Source organism: Pleurodeles waltl, chromosome 8 (genome assembly GCF_031143425.1).
Source record: "Pleurodeles waltl isolate 20211129_DDA chromosome 8, aPleWal1.hap1.20221129, whole genome shotgun sequence".
Lineage (NCBI taxonomy): Eukaryota > Metazoa > Chordata > Amphibia > Caudata > Salamandridae > Pleurodeles > Pleurodeles waltl.
The window spans coordinates 126,637,096-126,655,131 of NC_090447.1; positions in this window are offsets into that span (position 1 = coordinate 126,637,096).

An 18,036-nucleotide genomic window follows, 5' to 3' on the forward strand; every position below is an offset into this window, starting at 1 on the left:
CCCAGAAGGCTTGGCCTTCTTACTTCGTGCGCGGCGGCCCAGGGACAGGCAGACCCACCGGCGATTGAGGACGGACCTACGAGAAGGGGAGCAGGATTACCAGAGTTCTTCGGGTGCAGCAAATCGGCGTAATTACAGGCGCAGGGGAGCGACCTCGTCAGTTTCGTGTGGGCAATAAAAGGAAAGCGAGGTGAGTGAGCGCACGGAGGCTAACTCCGTTGTTAGGAGGTTGTTCTGTGCGCGCTCTCACCTGCTAGGGGTTTCACCCCAGGTTAGTTAGTTAAAGGGTTTCTCCCTATAATTTTAAATTTTGTGTCCACCCCAGGTCAGTGAGTTAAAGGGTTTCTCCCTACTTTTAATGGTTGAAAAATTTTGTGGGGCACGTGGGAGAGGGCTGTGGCAAAAAAGTGTTTGTGCCAACAGATATTTGTTCTCCTCCCATTTCACTTCAGCAGTGTGGTAAAGCGAAAGGGGGTCATATAGTCAATTGTGGAAGGTGCTTATTTAATTGTGATATCATTTTGTCATTAATTTGATTGTGTTTGTTTGCGCATTGCGTGACAGTGTCCTAGGACTGATATCCACTGTACTGTGCAAAAGCGTTGTTGGCATTGGGCTAACAGATTATTCCTTTTAGGTTAATAACTTAGATAGTTGCCTTACCACTGCTTACAACTTGTTTACCTAATATTGGCATTATGGCAGCTAATAGGGTGAGAGGAGGTAAGAGGAAGGGCACAGATCCGGATCTTGCCCAGCTATTAAAATTGGTCTTAGCTAAGTTAGGGGGCGGGGATTCAGAAGGTGAGGCTGCTCCTTCAGATGGAGATGACGGTGAGGTAAGGGCTTCACGCCCGCGCCGCGCGAACGTAGCACCACCCGCAGCTTTTCCCCCAGTTAAGCGTAGGAATAAAAAACAGACTGGGGAGACGGTAGTTCAACAGCCTACGCCTCAGGCAGTTCTGACCCCTCCCCCACCCCCTGTGATTGAGTTAGTCACAGTGGTGACCCCCAGTATTGCAGCGGCTGCGCCTTCTGAAGAAATTGCTGGGCATCACGCAGGGGTAAGGTCATCTAGCACGGGTGTGGCGGGAGGTGTGGAAGCTATGCTGGCGGATATACGGCGTTCTGTAGCAGCATTAGCAGCACCAGCCAGTGATGTACCCACACAAGCATTACCCATTGCGCAGGGAGTGGCACCAGGAGCTAGCGCAGCCACAGAACAGGGGCAGGCGGCTAGGGCCCATCCAGGGGCATCCCAGGACCTGACAACCCAAACATTGGCGTCAGTATCACAGATGTTGGCCAACCTCACTGTGCCAGTGCCAACACCACTCCCCACGACCCCATGGGCTAGAGACCCATTGCAGAACTCGGTACTTGAACTTAAGCGCCAGGTGGAGGCATTGGTAGCAGCGCGTAATGTTCCTTCATTGCAGGTGGCGACCTCAGGCCCCAGTGTCAGCCAGGCACCGGGCCCGCTGTCACAGACTCCTCCAGGTGGAAAAGAACATGGTAAGGTCATAAGACAGGGAGGTAACACCGTAGTAACACCAGCTGAAGTCACGGGTGCAGACACATTGCTATCTAGGCCGGGGAAGTTAGCTGCACATGTGGCTTCTGAAATCAAGGAAAAAATTTGGAAAGGGGATTTTGTGGACATTTTTAGCCTGGTAAGGGCTAAGAGAAGGGAAGTAGAATCAAAGGATAAAGATACTAAAGCTTCATCATATACAGATAAAAAACCAAAGATAGAAGAGAATATTACAAATTGGTTATTCGGTTTTAATGTGTTTATGTCAGTCATGCTGGAAAAGAAACCTGACATTGGTCTGTCAATGATATTTTATGCAAACAAAATTTTAAAAGCTCACCATATGTACGGTGGGAACGCTTGGCTGGAGTATGACCGTGATTTCAGGTGGGCAAAGTTAGAGGATCCAGCAATTGGTTGGGACCAGACTGAAGTAAATGTTTGGCTGGAGTGCGTGAACAACAAATTACCCAACAAGCAGCCCTTTCAAGCACAGTATACAGGCGACAAAAAAGGGTCCTGCTGGGCGTTTAACAAGAAAGTAAGTTCACGCCCCCCTGGGACGTGCAAATTCAGGCACTCCTGTGCATTTTGTGGACACCCCTCTCACCCCGAATTTAAATGCCTTAAAAAAGCAAAGGACAGAGCTAAGGAAGGGAGTAAATCCAGTACCTAGTTCTTCTCCCATTCACTTAGAGTTTTTGTTGCCTTGGCTGAAGGTTTACCCAGTCAAGGCTTCAGCGGAACTACTAATTAAAGGTTTTTCACAGGGTTTTAGAATTCCAGCATCCCAGGTCCCCCCCTTAGGTCACTGCAGAAATCTTATGTCTGCCATAAAAAACCCCGGCGTGGTGGCTAGAAAAATTGCAAAAGAATGCGCTCTAGGGAGACTGGCTGGCCCCTTCACTTCCCCACCCACAGCTAATTTTGTCTGTTCCCCATTAGGAGTAGTACCCAAAAAAGAGCCGGGACAGTTCAGACTGATCCATAATCTATCAGCCCCACGCGGCGCATCAGTGAATGAGGCAATAGACCCGACTTTATGTTCAGTGCGTTATGCTACCGTAGACCAGGCACTAGTGTTGCTGAGGGGTCTGGGGCGGGGTGCGCTCCTAGCAAAAACAGATATCGAAGCAGCTTTCCGGCTTTTGCCAGTTCACCCTGCAGATTACCATTTTTTGGGATTCCAATTTGATGGGGAGTATTTTTATGACAAATGTATGCCCATGGGATGCAGTGTGTCCTGCAGTTATTTCGAACAGTTCAGTTCTGCTTTGCAATGGATTTTCACCAGGCGTACAAGTCATGCAAATGTTATACATTATTTGGATGATTTCCTAGTGTTGGGCCCTCCTGAGTCAAACAAATGCCTTTGGGCCCTGCAGTCTCTGACAACCATGTTCAGGGAATTCGGGGTCCCAATAGCCCAAGAAAAAACAGAAGGCCCCTCCACTTGCATCACTTTCTTGGGCATAGAAATTGACACCGTAGCGGGTGAGTGTCGCCTTCCTCTGGACAAGCTTCAAGTTTTTAAGGGGTCCATCAGAACTGTCTTATCCCATGCCAAGGTCACCCTGCACCAATTGCAAGTCCTGGTGGGTCAATTAAATTTCGCCCTGAGGATCATTCCCATGGCCCGCCCCTTTTCCAGATCCATAGCTAGGTCTATGGCAGGGTTGACCGAGAAACACCATCACACCAGACTATCTGCGGAAGTAAGGGATGATTTGAGAGTGTGGGAAGCATTCCTTCAAGACTTTAACGGGGCGGTGATCTGGCCTCTTCCCCCTGCCGACAGCCCTTCTCTTGGCCTATTTACAGACGCGGCAGGTAGTGTGGGCTTTGGGGCTATACTTGGTCCTGCATGGTGCCGAGCGGATTGGCCAACTGGTTGGGTAGAGTTGGGGCTCACCAAAAATATTGCATTCTTGGAATTATTTCCCATCATTGTAGCGGTTTCTGTTTGGGAGGACACTTTGAGAAACAAGACAGTAGTATTTTGGTCAGATAACATGGCAGTCGTGGAGTCAATCAATAGACAAAAAGCTAGCTGCAGATGGGTGCTGAGACTACTTAAGTATCTGGTGCTGCAATGTTTGAAACTCAACATCACCTTCCGGGCGAAACATGTTCCTGGGGTAAATAACAATGCAGCTGATGCCTTGTCTCGATCATTAATGCAGGATTTTCAGAGGTTCCACCCACAGGCGTCGGAGAGGATGACAGAGTTTCCAACATCACTGTGGAAGATTGGTGTCCCGCGCTGTCAGCCCTAGTAGGGGCTTCTTTGGCGACACGAACAAAGGGGGCATATGAAAGGGCCTTCTTGAATTATAGACTGTTTTTGAAATCAGTGAACTCCTCAGATTGGTTTTCATCCGAAGCAATCTGTGGCTTTTTGCAACATTTAAAAAACAAGGGAAAGCCGGTCTCGTGCGCCAAGGCCAACTTGGCAGCCATCCGTTTTTTCGCCAAACTAGGAGGGCAAGATGCGAAACTCAATGCCTTTATTATTAAGCAGGCTCTGGTGGGGTGGTCAAGAGCGGAGGGCCCCAAAGTAGACTCCAGGCAACCTATAACCCCCCAGGTATTAGAGAAATTGCTGGGTGCAGTTGCTGTAGTTTCTTCCTCCCCTTTTGAGACTGCCTTATTCTCATCAGCTTTTTCAGTGGCCTTCTATGGGGCCTTCCGTATTGGGGAAATGTTAGGTACTTCCAAGAACGACCATGCAGGGGGTCTCCAATGGCCAGATGTAATAATCAATAATAACTCCGCCACCATACTACTGCGCAAATCAAAGACTGATCAATTAGGAAAAGGGGCGAGGATTGCTCTTCGGGCAGCGCAGGGGTCTCTTATCTGTCCGGTTGCCAACCTGGACGCTTACCTAAAGGTGCGCCCTTTAGAAAAATCAACGGCGCTATTCATACACGCAAATGGGGACTGTTTGTCGCGCTACCAATTTACAGAGGTAATGAAAATATCATTAAAGGCAGCAGGCATAGAGCCTTTAGGTTACTCTCCTCACTCGTTCAGGATTGGCGCGGCTACGTTAGCTGCGGGGGCAGGCTTGCCCATCTCTGAAGTCAAGGCCATTGGCAGATGGTCATCTAACTGTTATAAGCGTTACGTTAGGCCAGAACTGGTCTAAGTTGGAGTGTTTGTGTATCTTAACATGCTGTATCATTCCTCACACAATTTTCCCTTTATTGCAGTAGATGGCTCCGCGTGTGGTTTGGGTACTGGGGCATTCATTCGTTCGTCGGGCGGCGTACCGGTTGCAGCAGCTCCGTAAACCGAATCCGGCGACAAACTTAGACGTGGCCTTCAGGTGGTGCGGGGTTGGCGGCAAAGGAATTAAACAGCTACAGCAGCTGGTTGATTTGGCTCGCGGATGTGCAGGGCTCCAATCCCCGGACCTCATCATCATTCACCTTGGGGGCAATGACCTGGTACATCTGGGGCGAAAAGCCCTCAGAGAGGCAATATTCCTAGAAATAACAAAGCTTGCTAAACAATTTCCTAATGCAGCCATCGCCTGGTCTCACATGGTGCCACGGAAAAGATGGGGCCCAGGAATCAAACCAAGAACAATCAATGTGTCAGTTAGGCGGCTTGACGCGGAGATGTCAAAGCTTTGCCCTGGTCCAGGCCGTTTGTGGAACATCCCACATAGACAATTGAAAGGACCTGAAATGTTCCATAGGGATTTGGTTCATTTATCTGATGCAGGTACTGACCAATTCATGGCGGACATGTGGTTTTTCGCTAAGTGTTTGTTTTCTGGTGGGGAGGGCGTAGGACCCTGGGGCCCTGGTCGCCCTCGTGGCGCAGAAAGAGAGAATAAAGTAACCGGAAGCAACAGAGGGGACCCCAAGGGTGGGGCCCCGGTATAACAACAGAGATAGGATCCTGAAGTCCTGGACCAACCTGCGGATGGACACACCTGTTTGGGGGTAGGGAGCCCAGATCACTGGGGTGGTCACGGGGCTCATGCCCTGGGCCGCCCTGGTACACCCCTTGGTTGAGTGGTGTTTGGAGAGGGGGCGGAACCCTGAACAAGGGGTCAAGGAACAGAGGAAGCAGGGATACCGCCCCCCCTAAGGATACAGGTGACGATCAGTCCCTGTGTGGTCCAAAGGAGGTTCAGGACAGGAAGGGATCCTGTCAAAATCTATGGTTACAAAGTAGCGTCTATAACAGTTTATATATATTAAAGTTTGCAGTGAAATGTTTTTAGTTGAGTAAAGTGCATATGATGACTTCCATAAATTGTGTTTATGAATGTTTATAAAAGTATATTTGAAAATAAATACTTCTTCCAACAAACAAAACTGTCTTGTCGGTTGGTGTATGACCGGTGTTGGGGTGAGGCCCCTATGGCGGCCTCCGAGTCCTATGGAAGAGCGCCCCCCCAACATGGGGGGAGCGCGGCCCCTTAGGGATCGGGGGCGCTGGGGCCGAGCCTCGCACTAGTTGTGCGCAGGCTGGCCATGGGCTTCCGCTCGCGCGTCTCGCGAGACGCGCGGGCGGAAGTTCGACGCTGAGAGACCGTCGGTGGTCGGGGCAGCGCTGGACCGGTTTGGGCCGCCGGGCACTGGTGGGGGGGCATAAAAGCGCCCCCCCCAGAAGGCTTGGCCTTCTTACTTCGTGCGCGGCGGCCCAGGGACAGGCAGACCCATCGGCGATTCCCACCCACCCTCTCCTTATTATTAGGCTTGGAGGAAGGGCGCAGAAAGAGAGAATAAAGTAACCGGAAGCAACAGAGGGGACCCCAAGGGTGGGGCCCCGGTATAACAACAGAGATAGGATCCTGAAGTCCTGGACCAACCTGCGGATGGACACACCTGTTTGGGGGTAGGGAGCCCAGATCACTGGGGTGGTCACGGGGCTCATGCCCTGGGCCGCCCTGGTACACCCCTTGGTTGAGTGGTGTTTGGAGAGGGGGCGGAACCCTGAACAAGGGGTCAAGGAACAGAGGAAGCAGGGATACCGCCCCGCCTAAGGATACAGGTGACGATCAGTCCCTGTGTGGTCCAAAGGAGGTTCAGGACAGGAAGGGATCCTGTCAAAATCTATGGTTACAAAGTAGCGTCTATAACAGTTTATATATATTAAAGTTTGCAGTGAAATGTTTTTAGTTGAGTAAAGTGCATATGGTGACTTCCATAAATTGTGTTTATGAATGTTTATAAAAGTATATTTGAAAATAAATACTTCTTTCAACAAACAAAACTGTCTTGTCGGTTGGTGTATGACCGGTGTTGGGGTGAGGCCCCTATGGCGGCCTCCGAGTCCTATGTACCCTTTCATTCTCGAAATACCCTGCGCAACTTGTGTTAATTAGGCCATGCCTTATGAAACCAAAGCCCCTCTGCTTGGTGAACTTGCGCATGGCGGTATTTACCCTTCTGCAGGGATGCTCAGTGGCATCACCCGACCTGGCCCAGTGCCACACTCTGTGCGTGATTATCTATGAACACCATAACTCACAGTACCCTATGAATTCGCCGATTTCACCCATCATAGACTTCATTGATGAGACGAGTGCACAGCGCCACAGAGAGGTGAGGTCATTGCCACCGAGGTGAATTATTAAAATATGGAGAGGGGACCCACCTCCTGCGAATCTCTGCCTCAGTTGGGGATCCGCGTGTGGAAGAAACCATGCTTCCAGGTCCTTGCCTTCGCCTATTGCCCCACCCTAGAAATGAACGAGTGGCGGATCACCCACACCTTGCACCCTGGCGAAATACAAAAATGCACATTTTTTGCACCATTTTGATTGGTAGCTCCACATAAAATAACCCAATGCAGGATACGCAACCTACTGCTCATTTTACTGAGCAAATAGTCCCTTAGGGCAAACCAGTCTATACAATTTCACACCTTTGTTCAATATTTAAATGATGGGTGTTTGCAACACTTTACTATTCATGGCCGGATATAGCATCTGTAGCAATCAGAATCCCACCGTCCCAAGGGGAGTGTATAGAGTCTAACCTTGTAAGCTGTGGCAACTGCCCCAATCCTGAAAGAGTGTGTTGAGTAATGTTTTCCTGTGTTCCCCAACAGTATTAGGCAAGACTTTGTAACCTTCCCAAATTGGCATCTGCTGAGGGGGGAATGGTAGGCATGCAGTACCCACTGGAGGTTGTACTGCCAGGTAAGCCATGGCCAGTGTGACAGGGTAGTAGGTTTGGATGCCCAGTGGGTGCAATACTAGTGACTTTTCCGAGTCCCTTCTGGTCAGTTTTGGATCTTTGCAGAGTTACTTTTAAGGTGCCCCCTTGCACACTAAGATCCTGTACACATAGTGCATCCATTGTATTGTCTTTTCTTGAATTGGCTACCAGTTCACTCACCCAGAAAGCCCCAAAAGCAAGCCAAGCTGAATGCTGCTGCGCAGAGGGTGGCCTCATGGGCAGAGTATGTGGGCTTGTGGACACAATCTATCAATCCCTGTAGTATGTTGAACTCAATCGGTGAGCTGTCATCTGGGGGCCTCTCCTCCCCTTTAGCCCAGCCTTTTAGCGCTGCCCTTATGGGGAATGCCCTGGTGGAGTCCTGGTGGCATCCCAGTTTGCATGGTGGCTAGCAGCTGCCAGGTGCCCCATAATCCATGAATGCTTATTTTTCTGGTCCCTGGCCCATAATACAAACTGCTGCACTTTGCTCTCAAGAGTTGCCTCCCCTCCTATCCCAAGCCCCGGTCACCCTGCAGAAAGTAGAAATGTAGTTATTTTATCGCATCCTTATCCCAAGGACGAGTGACAGCTTACTTAGTTTCATTAGGCGTTGATCCACTTCAATAGGTGCCAAAGCTGTAGAGAGAATTGTGTCATCTCTGCACTCGCTCGCGGCCAAGCCTCCCGGAAACTGAGCCACTGAAAACGAGAGAGAGCATCAGCTGTCAAGTTCTTCTCCTCCTCAATGTGTTGCATGTGTCCCCCTCAAATTCCACATTGTTGTGCAGAAGAGCCCTCACAAGTTTCCTCAACAAGCTGAGCATCAGTGGGCAGTTGGCTGATTGCAAATTGATGTCCTGTACCACTTACATCTTATCACACTTGAACAAAACCCTCTTAGCAGACAGTGTCTCGGGCCACAAATGAAATGCTGCAAATATAGGAAACAGTTACAGGACAGTGATGTTGGCCGTGATCATCTTCTTCCTCCATGAATTGGGCCATTTTTGCACACCACTCACTCCCCAGAACAGCTCCAAAACTCTCCCTGCCGGAAGCATCAGTAAAAAGGCACAGTTCTGGGCTGCCAGCCGGGGATCTCCATATTAATGCCCTTTGAAATCCGTCAGGAATTCGACCCACATCTGGAGGTCCTCTTTCAATCCCCTGCTCAGTCTGACCAGGTGGTGTTTGAGTGATACCTTGGCAGTTGCCCTTGCCAGTCTCCTAGCAAAAAACCTTTCCCGGTGGGATGATGCGTGCTGCAAATTTTTGTTTGCCCAGTAGGCTCTGAATGGTGCTCAGGGTTGCCTTGGCAAATTCATAGGGTACTTTGAGTTATGGTGCTCATAGCATGGCCTTCATCTTCTTGATCGGGAGCCTTGACATGCCCTGCAATGTGTCTAACTCTATGCCAAGGAATGTCAGGACCTGCAAGGAGCCCTCAGTTTTACTTGGCACTAAGGGGACCCCTAGCTGATCAGTCAGGGCCTGAAACTTTTGAAGTGTGGCTGCGCGTTCCTGAGTCCCCTTCTTCCCAATGAAGAGAAAGCAATCCAGATAGTGGGCGACATTGACAGCCCTGGTATCCCGCAAGAGCATCCATAGAAGGAAGAAGCTGAAAGCCTTATAGTAAGCGCAAGAGACTGAGCAACCCATTGGCATGCACATATCATAGTAAAATTGGCCAGACCACTTGAAACCAAAAAGATAGTGGCTGTCTGGATGCACAGGCAAGAATTGGAAGACAGACTCTATGTTGGCCTTTGCTAGCCATGCCCCTCTACCTGCTCTCCTGATCATGTCCACTGCGTCATCAAAAGAATTGTACGTATACAGCCCAATGTCTATTCCGTCGTTCACTGAATTTCCCTTAGGGTATGATAAGTGATGGATTAACCTGAATTTTCCTGCTTCTTTCTTAGGGACGAGGCCCAGGGTGACGCCACATAGTTCTCCATAATTGGGGACATGTAAGGGCCTGCTACCCTCCCAAGTGCCTATTCTTTCTCAATCTTCTCCTGAACTACTGAAGGTATCTCTAGGGATGACTGCAAGTTCTTGGAATCCCTACTTACCAAGGGACTTGTGAAAGGTATCTTGAAACCTTCTACAAAACCGTTCGCCAGCAGTTACCTGTCCCTGTGGTAGGGGTAACTCCTGAGCAGGTGCAATAGAGTGTGGGTGATAATTGGCAATGGGCCCTTTCCCTTGGTTCACAGTGGTGTTTGTGGAGATGCTGGTGTCTTTGGTGGCTGGATGGGGGAGTGTGAGCTTGTGGAGGCAGGTGTGTAATCGGTTGTTCAAATGTTGTTTTTCTGGTTAGCTGGGGGTGAAGATTTTTGTTGTTCCCTGCAGGAGGCGGATGGGTGGGGGGCACTGCACTTAGAGCAACTGTGAGCAAATTTGCATGCTTTACCCCACGAGCAAGAACCAGCATTGTATTCAACAGGTTGATGTCTGCTGGGACTATCTTGTTCTACACCAGAGTCCTCTGACTCTTGAGCATTCATGTTGCCCACTGCACAATCCAGACCTTTTCCTAGGGCCATGTCCATGAACGTTGCCCAAGCCGCCTCCTGTGACGTGCCAAACTGGGACTCATCCACCGTTGTCATCTGGGAGAAAAGGGGGGGCATGCCCTGGCTATCCATGACTGTGATCTTGTGGCACAAACCTCAGACTGTTTCAGTACCTGGAGGGGGGAAAGAAATGGGTGTGAAATCTAACTTGCCACCCCGCGACCTTCCGGTGCCCACTCGTTATGAAGTGTTGCCCCGTAGTCCCTTTGCAATGGCCCGAGTTTTATGGGAAGGTGATTCCCCTTCGCTTCTTGTTGCCAAAGGCTGGCCAGAGGTATCTTGCTTACTCGTATATTTTATACTTACTTTTCCACAGGGGGACTTCTCTCAACGTGATATCGCGCAAGGAGTATATTGCCACCGAGCGGATGATTCACCATTGCGTATGTCTGCACAACCATTTGATTCCAATCCTCAAACCATGGGTGCTTGGAAGCCTGATGGCCTTGCCAGGTACCTTGGGATACAAATAAACAATTAGTGTCTGTAATGAATGTAATGTTAGTGGTTGGTCATTGATCGGCCGTCCCTTCGAATGTTTTTGCACTGTAGCCGTCACATGTGTATTATTTAAGATACTGATTGCTTTTAATGTGTAGAACGTTCCTTTTCTTACCACTCTCACCTCAAGAGGTAGTAGGCGCAACCACAACCTCAGCCAATACTCACCGCGTGCCATCTGGCTGCAGAAAGATGTGCATTCCCAATTTTAAGAGAAGAACAGAAAACATAAGGGAATACAGCAGTTCACAACTAACAAATACCCTGAGATAACTCCCGATTAGCCCAGCGTTCACAACAGGTGAACTAGTAGAGAAGTGCTATCTAGTGGCCAAAATACCTTATGGCCTCTTGCATACTAAACTCAAATAGACTGTATTGTATTGCCACCAAGATACTACACGATTAAAATATGCAACATGGAAATGACCTGCGCAGTCCTAACTCTGAACGCCTGGCTCCAGCCTTGCTAAATCACAGCTGGCCCCGGGAGCAGGGGCAAACCATGACGCAGAATATCCACTGCACGAATAAAAAAAGACAGTGGATGCTGCTCTAAAGTGGATAATATTTTACCACAATTTGTACAATTAATTTAGTCAGTAAGAAAATTGTAAACACTCCCTTTACACTTTTGTGAGGCACAAACTCACACCCTCCACCTAACAGACTGAGTCACTGGCTATGAAAAACGGAATACAAATGTATAAGACATTGTCTCGCGTAGCCTTTCCAGATTAAGTCATAACTACCAAACAATAACTAAATACATAAAAGACACGGTTAACAGGCTGCTACATTTACTCTGTCCTAAAAATGGCATACGCCAATACAAAATAATGGGATAAGCCACTTTTGTTGTTTGCCTTTAAATCTCCTTTATAGTTGTTGCCATGGAAACTTCCTTACCTGGTGGAGCTACCTCTTTGAAGATCACATTCATTTTTTGGTGGCCATGGATAAACTAAGTGATTCAGGTCATAGTCAGTGATAAGAGTTCTTTAAAGTATAAAAGGCCATTTATTAGGCCAGGATTGCCCTATATACAATAAACATTATCATTAAACTGTTAACCAATTTTTTTTTTAAAACACTCCCTATCTTCTAGAACTTTCCCAGTCTTCTTTTCACTCATCCCCTCAATAACTTCTGTTCATCCATTTTTCACTTCAATTTGACCCACACATCCTCCCTTTTCATCCATCCCCTGCCTGCTTCGGGCATCCCCCACTCTATCATCCTTCACCTGTTTCCCTTTTTTCCCGGAAGGGTGGCAAAGCCCACATCTGCCTCTCCACCCTCCCCCATCTACTGCCACACCCTTATCAGCAAGCCTGCCCTAACTGTGCCCCCCAATCCAACCAGACTACGCTCCATGCACTCCCACAGTCATACGCTGAATGCAGGGTGGGTGGGTGGTCACAAACTTCCAACCGTGCTGACGGTTGGCGCGGAAGAGGCTGGTCCCCACGCCCCCTTTACTTAAATATGCCTCCCATGACCCACCCCCATGGATCCTGTCCACCCCTCATCACTTCCCTCCTGAAAGTCCCCGTGGAGAGACTAGACTACGTCTGCTCTCCACAGGGCCCCCCATTGCCCAGAATCACAGGGAGACTAGAACCAGGAAATGTTGTAGCATCGGCTGGACTGGAACCCTTGTTGTGGAGGAGCCTGTGCCCCCAGAGGCAGGAGACATTCCCATTGCACCATCGCTCCCCCTTCATTCCCTTCCAAACCTGCGATACACTGTGTATTGTTACAGTTTATTGCCAATAGCTCGCATTAGCCTGGTCATGCCATCAGCAGTCCAATCACTTTACCATATGCCCTTTGAATCTTTAAAAGTGAAATTGACACAGATATACCTGGCCTGGAATGTCTGCATGTCTTGGTCCTGGCAAATGTGGTGCACAGAAAGTGGATGTATTTAGCACAAGCTTAGGACTTGCAATGCCAGATCTCAAACCCTTACTGTGAGATCACACCAAGGGTTGCCCTTGTGTAGGTAACTAATTACGCATGTGTCTTTGCCAATTTGCAGGCTAAGCTTTTGCTCGAGGCACAAGTTTGACAGGCTCCAGGCCATTAAATGTTTTATGTGCAATCACGGGGATTTTGAGTTTACGCCGCTGAGTGACCGTCACACCTGCAGGGGTTGAACCGACACCTTGGCATTATTATCACTACGCCCCAACCCAATGAAATAACCCGATAATCCATCGGTTTCATAACAGCGCCACATCCTCACCCCCGGTGAAACACACATCCAATAGCCACCCACAATTAAACTACAGCGTGGAAATGACCACCGCGACACCTGACCTAAAACCCTCACACTTTCACACTAGGCCACAGCTTATGTGGTACAGGTGTCACCAGATGTAGGGTCTGGCTGGAAAATGACCATACCTTCTTCACCCTGAGGGGCTCTGCTCCAATGCTGCTCTGGTAGTCGCCGATGAGAAAGAGGCAAGGAAGGGCAGCTTAGCTGGGCATAGCATGGCTGGACAGCGAGGTCAGCAGGGGAACAAAGAGGGCAGCACCTAGAAGGTGCAGGTATAAGTATCTCCCCACACCACCCCACCAGGTGCCGGAAATGACACATGGGAAAGCACTGGATGTGAGGCTCCCCAGGGGGCCCCATCGAGTGGAAGGTGAGTGTACCAAATGCAGCACTGAGGGGGTCTCCCTCTTAGGAGGGCACACTGCGCATGCCGCAGACAGCTGCACTTTCAGCCACTCCCTGCCCCTTCAGCTCACTCTTCCAGCTTTGTCTCTTTGTGACGCTATTCCGTCTTTCAATTCCTCCATCTTTTCTATATGTGTCTTTGACTCGCAGTGAATGCTTGATGCAAAAAAATAAGTGCTGGCCCCCAAAAATAAGTGTTAATGCCCTTCACCGGCAACCACTGGCTCGAATTAATCACTGGTGCTTTGTCTAGCCCTCCGTCCCTGAGTAGCCCACTGTTATGTTGTGAGATTGTGCTCCGCGTCACGTGGTCTAATGTAAGAGTGGCACAGAGAGGGATGTTTGTGTTGAAGCCCCCCTGCTGGCGTATGTAATGAGAGTGACCAGTGATGCATCAGTGGAGGTAATAAAAGAAGATGAAGTGGTCTTGCACCAGATTAAAAACGTTACGACTGGTAGTACTCACACTGTGTACATGTGTGTTTGGTGACCACGCTGGACCTAGGGAGTGCGACCGTCACATCGCCTGGGTGCCACAGGTCTGTTGTGCACTTCGTACCCGTACGCTACAACATCTGGCGACGAGGGCCCCTACGTCTGTGCAAGCCCCTCACCCGACGAGCAGCCCCTGCCGCCTCGCACATCACCCGTCGCTGCTCTTCACACGATGGGTCAGCAACCCACAGCAGTGCCCCCTCCCCCTTCCCACAGAGCCGCTCATCGGTCTCCACTGGGGTCCCATCGGCACTCACCTCCGCCCACCTGCACCATCCGGAGGCCTCCGCTTCCTGGAAATGTATATGGATGCTTTGATTCCCTGACACAACGGTGTCTCAGTGACCCCGCAACAACAGGGCTGTCCCAACACCTTGATGCCCCAGCCATTAAGGGCCGGCCAACTCCTTCAATACAGTGCTGGAGGAGATTTTCTGTAGTTTATTCTTTTCACCACGTGATCCCTGGGGACCGTTTAATGCATCTACAGCCACTTAATTTGCTTCTGCTCCAGATCTTCTCACCCTCAGCCACCATTTCAACCCCAAGGTTTACCTCCTCCAGCGCTCATTCTTTCTGCCTGCACAGACCCATCTGTTCACCCAGTCACCTCTGCTGCATTTTCCCCTCTTCCTAAAGACTATTTTGTGTCAGCCTTCGTGGTGGGGAGCCACCTCATTACAGATAATGGCCTCCATTCCTGCACTTGAACCATTCACATGTGATGGTCCCCAGTCATCCCACGCCACAAAATGGAAAGAGTGGGTAAGTCGTCTCGAAACGTACTTCCCCCAATGGCGTCAGAGAACGACAGTCGATGTCCACTGCTATTACACCTGGGCGGACCGGCAATACACAAGATTGCCAAGTCAGTGGTGGAAGAAGGGCCCCCTTTCTCGTATACCACCTTAAAGAATGCTCTGACAGCCCATTTTGAACCACTTGCCAACCCAGACTATGAGCGTTTCCTACTACTGCAATGCAAGACAACAACCAGAGGAGTCAGTCGACACTTTTACGTCCGCCTCCGGGAACCGGGCAGTACCTGCACCCTGCCTGATGCTCAAGACGAGATGCATGCACAATTCATTCAGAGATGCTTTCAGTAAAACTCAGAGAAAAAATCTTCCAAGTCCCCGGAATGTCCATGGCGAACATATTGACTCTCGGCCACTTCAAAGAACTCTCAAAGGCCATAGCAGCACATATATGGGCGGCCTTACAACAGCCTGTCAAGACTGAGCCTATCAATGCAGTCGCCGTCTCTAACACTGACAGGAGGAAAACGCACGTAAAGTCGTCAACAGTGTCTAAGGCCTGCCACTGGTGTGGAGGGCAATACCCACACTAAGGCACTTGTCCGGCGCAAGGGAAGACGTGCACGCCATGTGGAATACTGAACCATTTTGCCAAAGTATGCCCTTCTGCAGCCAAAAAAAGACTACCCAAGATGGCACACTCTTTGCAGCGACCAAATACCCAGGAAGAAGAGGAGGAAGACATGGACAACGATGACACTGAAGGAACCGTCCATGTCATACATGCCATGCAACCTGACAGTCAGGTCGGACGTCGAACTCCCAAGTGCACTATTGCAGTTGCGGGGGCACCCCCTCTTAGCATTGATTGACACTGGAGCATCAATAAATATAATAATGGCCCACACCGTATTTCAGAATCTCCACAACAAGCCAACCCTGCATACCACGCAAGTGTATGTATTTGGTGCCAACTCCCCGCTGCCGCTGGCAGGTGTATTTACGACCAACAAAGCCCATGACGGCCCATCAACCAGAGTGTATGTCACCCGAGGGGGCACGAGCATGCTGCTGAGCTGCAAAACAGCTGAACAACTTCAACTAGTCACTTTTGTGTTCAACATCCATCTATCAGTCATTGATGCCCTGGTGCAGGAGTTCGCAGACCTGTTTGAAGGTTTAGGGTGCCTCAAAGAACAATAGTTCGCCTTCATGTTGATGAGTCCGTCCAGCCAGTGGCACTTCGTCATCGCCAGTTGGTGTTTCACTTTCACCCAAAAGTGGGAGAGGAACTCCAGATGTTTGAGGAAGCTGACATCATCGAAATGGTAGAGGGCCCAACCCCTTGGGTGTCACCGATAGTTGTCACCAAAAAAAAAAAAAAACCCAGAGAGGTTCGGGTCTGCTTGGACATGTGCCTCCTCAACATGGCGATAAAGCGAGAATGACACATTACCCCTGCGGTTGATGACTTGGTGGCAGAAGTGAGCTGGTCAAAGTGGTTCTCAAAGGTAGACCTCCGAGTGGGATACCACCAACTGATGTTGGCTCCAGAATCCAGGGCAATGACCACCTTCTCCACGCACGTGGGTCTAAAGAGATACAAGTGCCTCAGCTTTGGAGTATCCAGAGTAGTTGGGATGTTCCAGGACACCATCCGAGGAGTCCTAGCTGGGCTTCCGGGTTTCATCAATGTGACTGATGATATTTTGGTACATGCCCTGTCTCTTGATGAGCACCTTGAGAGACTAAGGGCCTCATTATGACCCTGGCGGGCGGCGGAGGCCGGCCGCCAGGATGCCGCCCTCCATAATACCGCTCCGCGGTCAGAAGACCGCGGAGGGTATTATGAGTTTTTCCCTGGGCTGGCGGGCGGTCTCCAAAAGACCGCCCGCCAGCCCAGGGAAAAACTCCCTTCCCACAAGGATGCCGGCTCGTAATCGAGCCGGCGGAGTGGGAAGGTGCGACGGGTGCTACTGCACCCGTCGAGTATTTCACTGTCTGCTATGCAGACAGTGAAATACTAGCGGGGCCCTCTTACGGGGGCCCCTGCAGTGCCCATGCCATTGGCATGGGCACTGCAGGGGCCCCCAGGGGCCCCACGACAATCCTTACCGCCATCCTGTTCCTGGCGGGCGAGCCGCCAGGAACAGGATGGCGGTAAGGATTGTCAGAATCCCCTCGGCGGCGCAGCAAGCTGCGCCGCCTTGGAGGATTCTTAGGGGCAGTGGAAAACCGGCGGGAGACCGCCGGTTTTCCCTTTCTGACCGCGGCCAAAGCGCCGCGGTCAGAATGCCCAAGGGAGCACCGCCGGCCTGTCGGCGGTGCTCCCGCCCCCGTTGGCCCTGGCGGTTCTCTACCGCCAGGGTCATAATGAGGCCCTAAGATCGGTATTCCAGCGTCTCCTGGACAGCGGGGTCACTCTTCATTGAGAAAAATGTACATTCCTACAGAGGGGGATCAGTTTCTTTGGATACCAGTTTTCAGGGAATGGGGTCCTAGCCGATCCAGACAAGGTTAGAGACATCCAAGCAGACCCAGCTCCCACCAAAATCACGGGAATCAGAAGCTTTCTGGGGATGCTTACATACTGCGGCCGGTACATTCCAAACCTCATGGCCCTTACTGACCCTTCCATGAATTGACCAAGACTACCGCTGTGTGGGAGTGGGGCACCTGTCAAGAAGAAGCATTCCGAGCCACAAAACAAGCCTTGCCCGAGCACACCACAGTGGCATACGTTGACCCTCGTCGGGAGTCGCAGCTGTCTGTTGATGCCAGAGCTACGGGCCTAGGTGCGGTACTATCTCAAAGGCAAGAAAATTGTGAGTGGGTGCCCATCACTTATGCCAGCCAAGCACTCACTGACACGGAACAATACTCTCATATAGAAAAGGAAGCTATTGCCATCAATTGGGGCTGTCGCCACTTCCGGCTGTATTTCTATGGGTACCACTTCACAATTCACAACAACCACAAGCCGCTACTTTCTTTATTCACTGGCTCAGCCTCCAAACCACCGCCACAGATTGAAAAATTGATCCTTCAGTTACAAGAGTTTGACTTCTCAGTTGTTTATCACCGAGGTGCACAGAACCCGTGTATTATCTGTCGCAACAATCCTGACCTGCCACTGTCGGCGAGGCATCCGGTGTGGAAGAAGTTGAAGAGTACGTATGGCTTGTAGTCGAGAGATCGCAGCCCCTGCCCATATCCATGTCAGACGTGGTAGAGGTGACACTACAAGATGAGTGCCTCCAATCAGCACTACATGCTGTGATCTCAG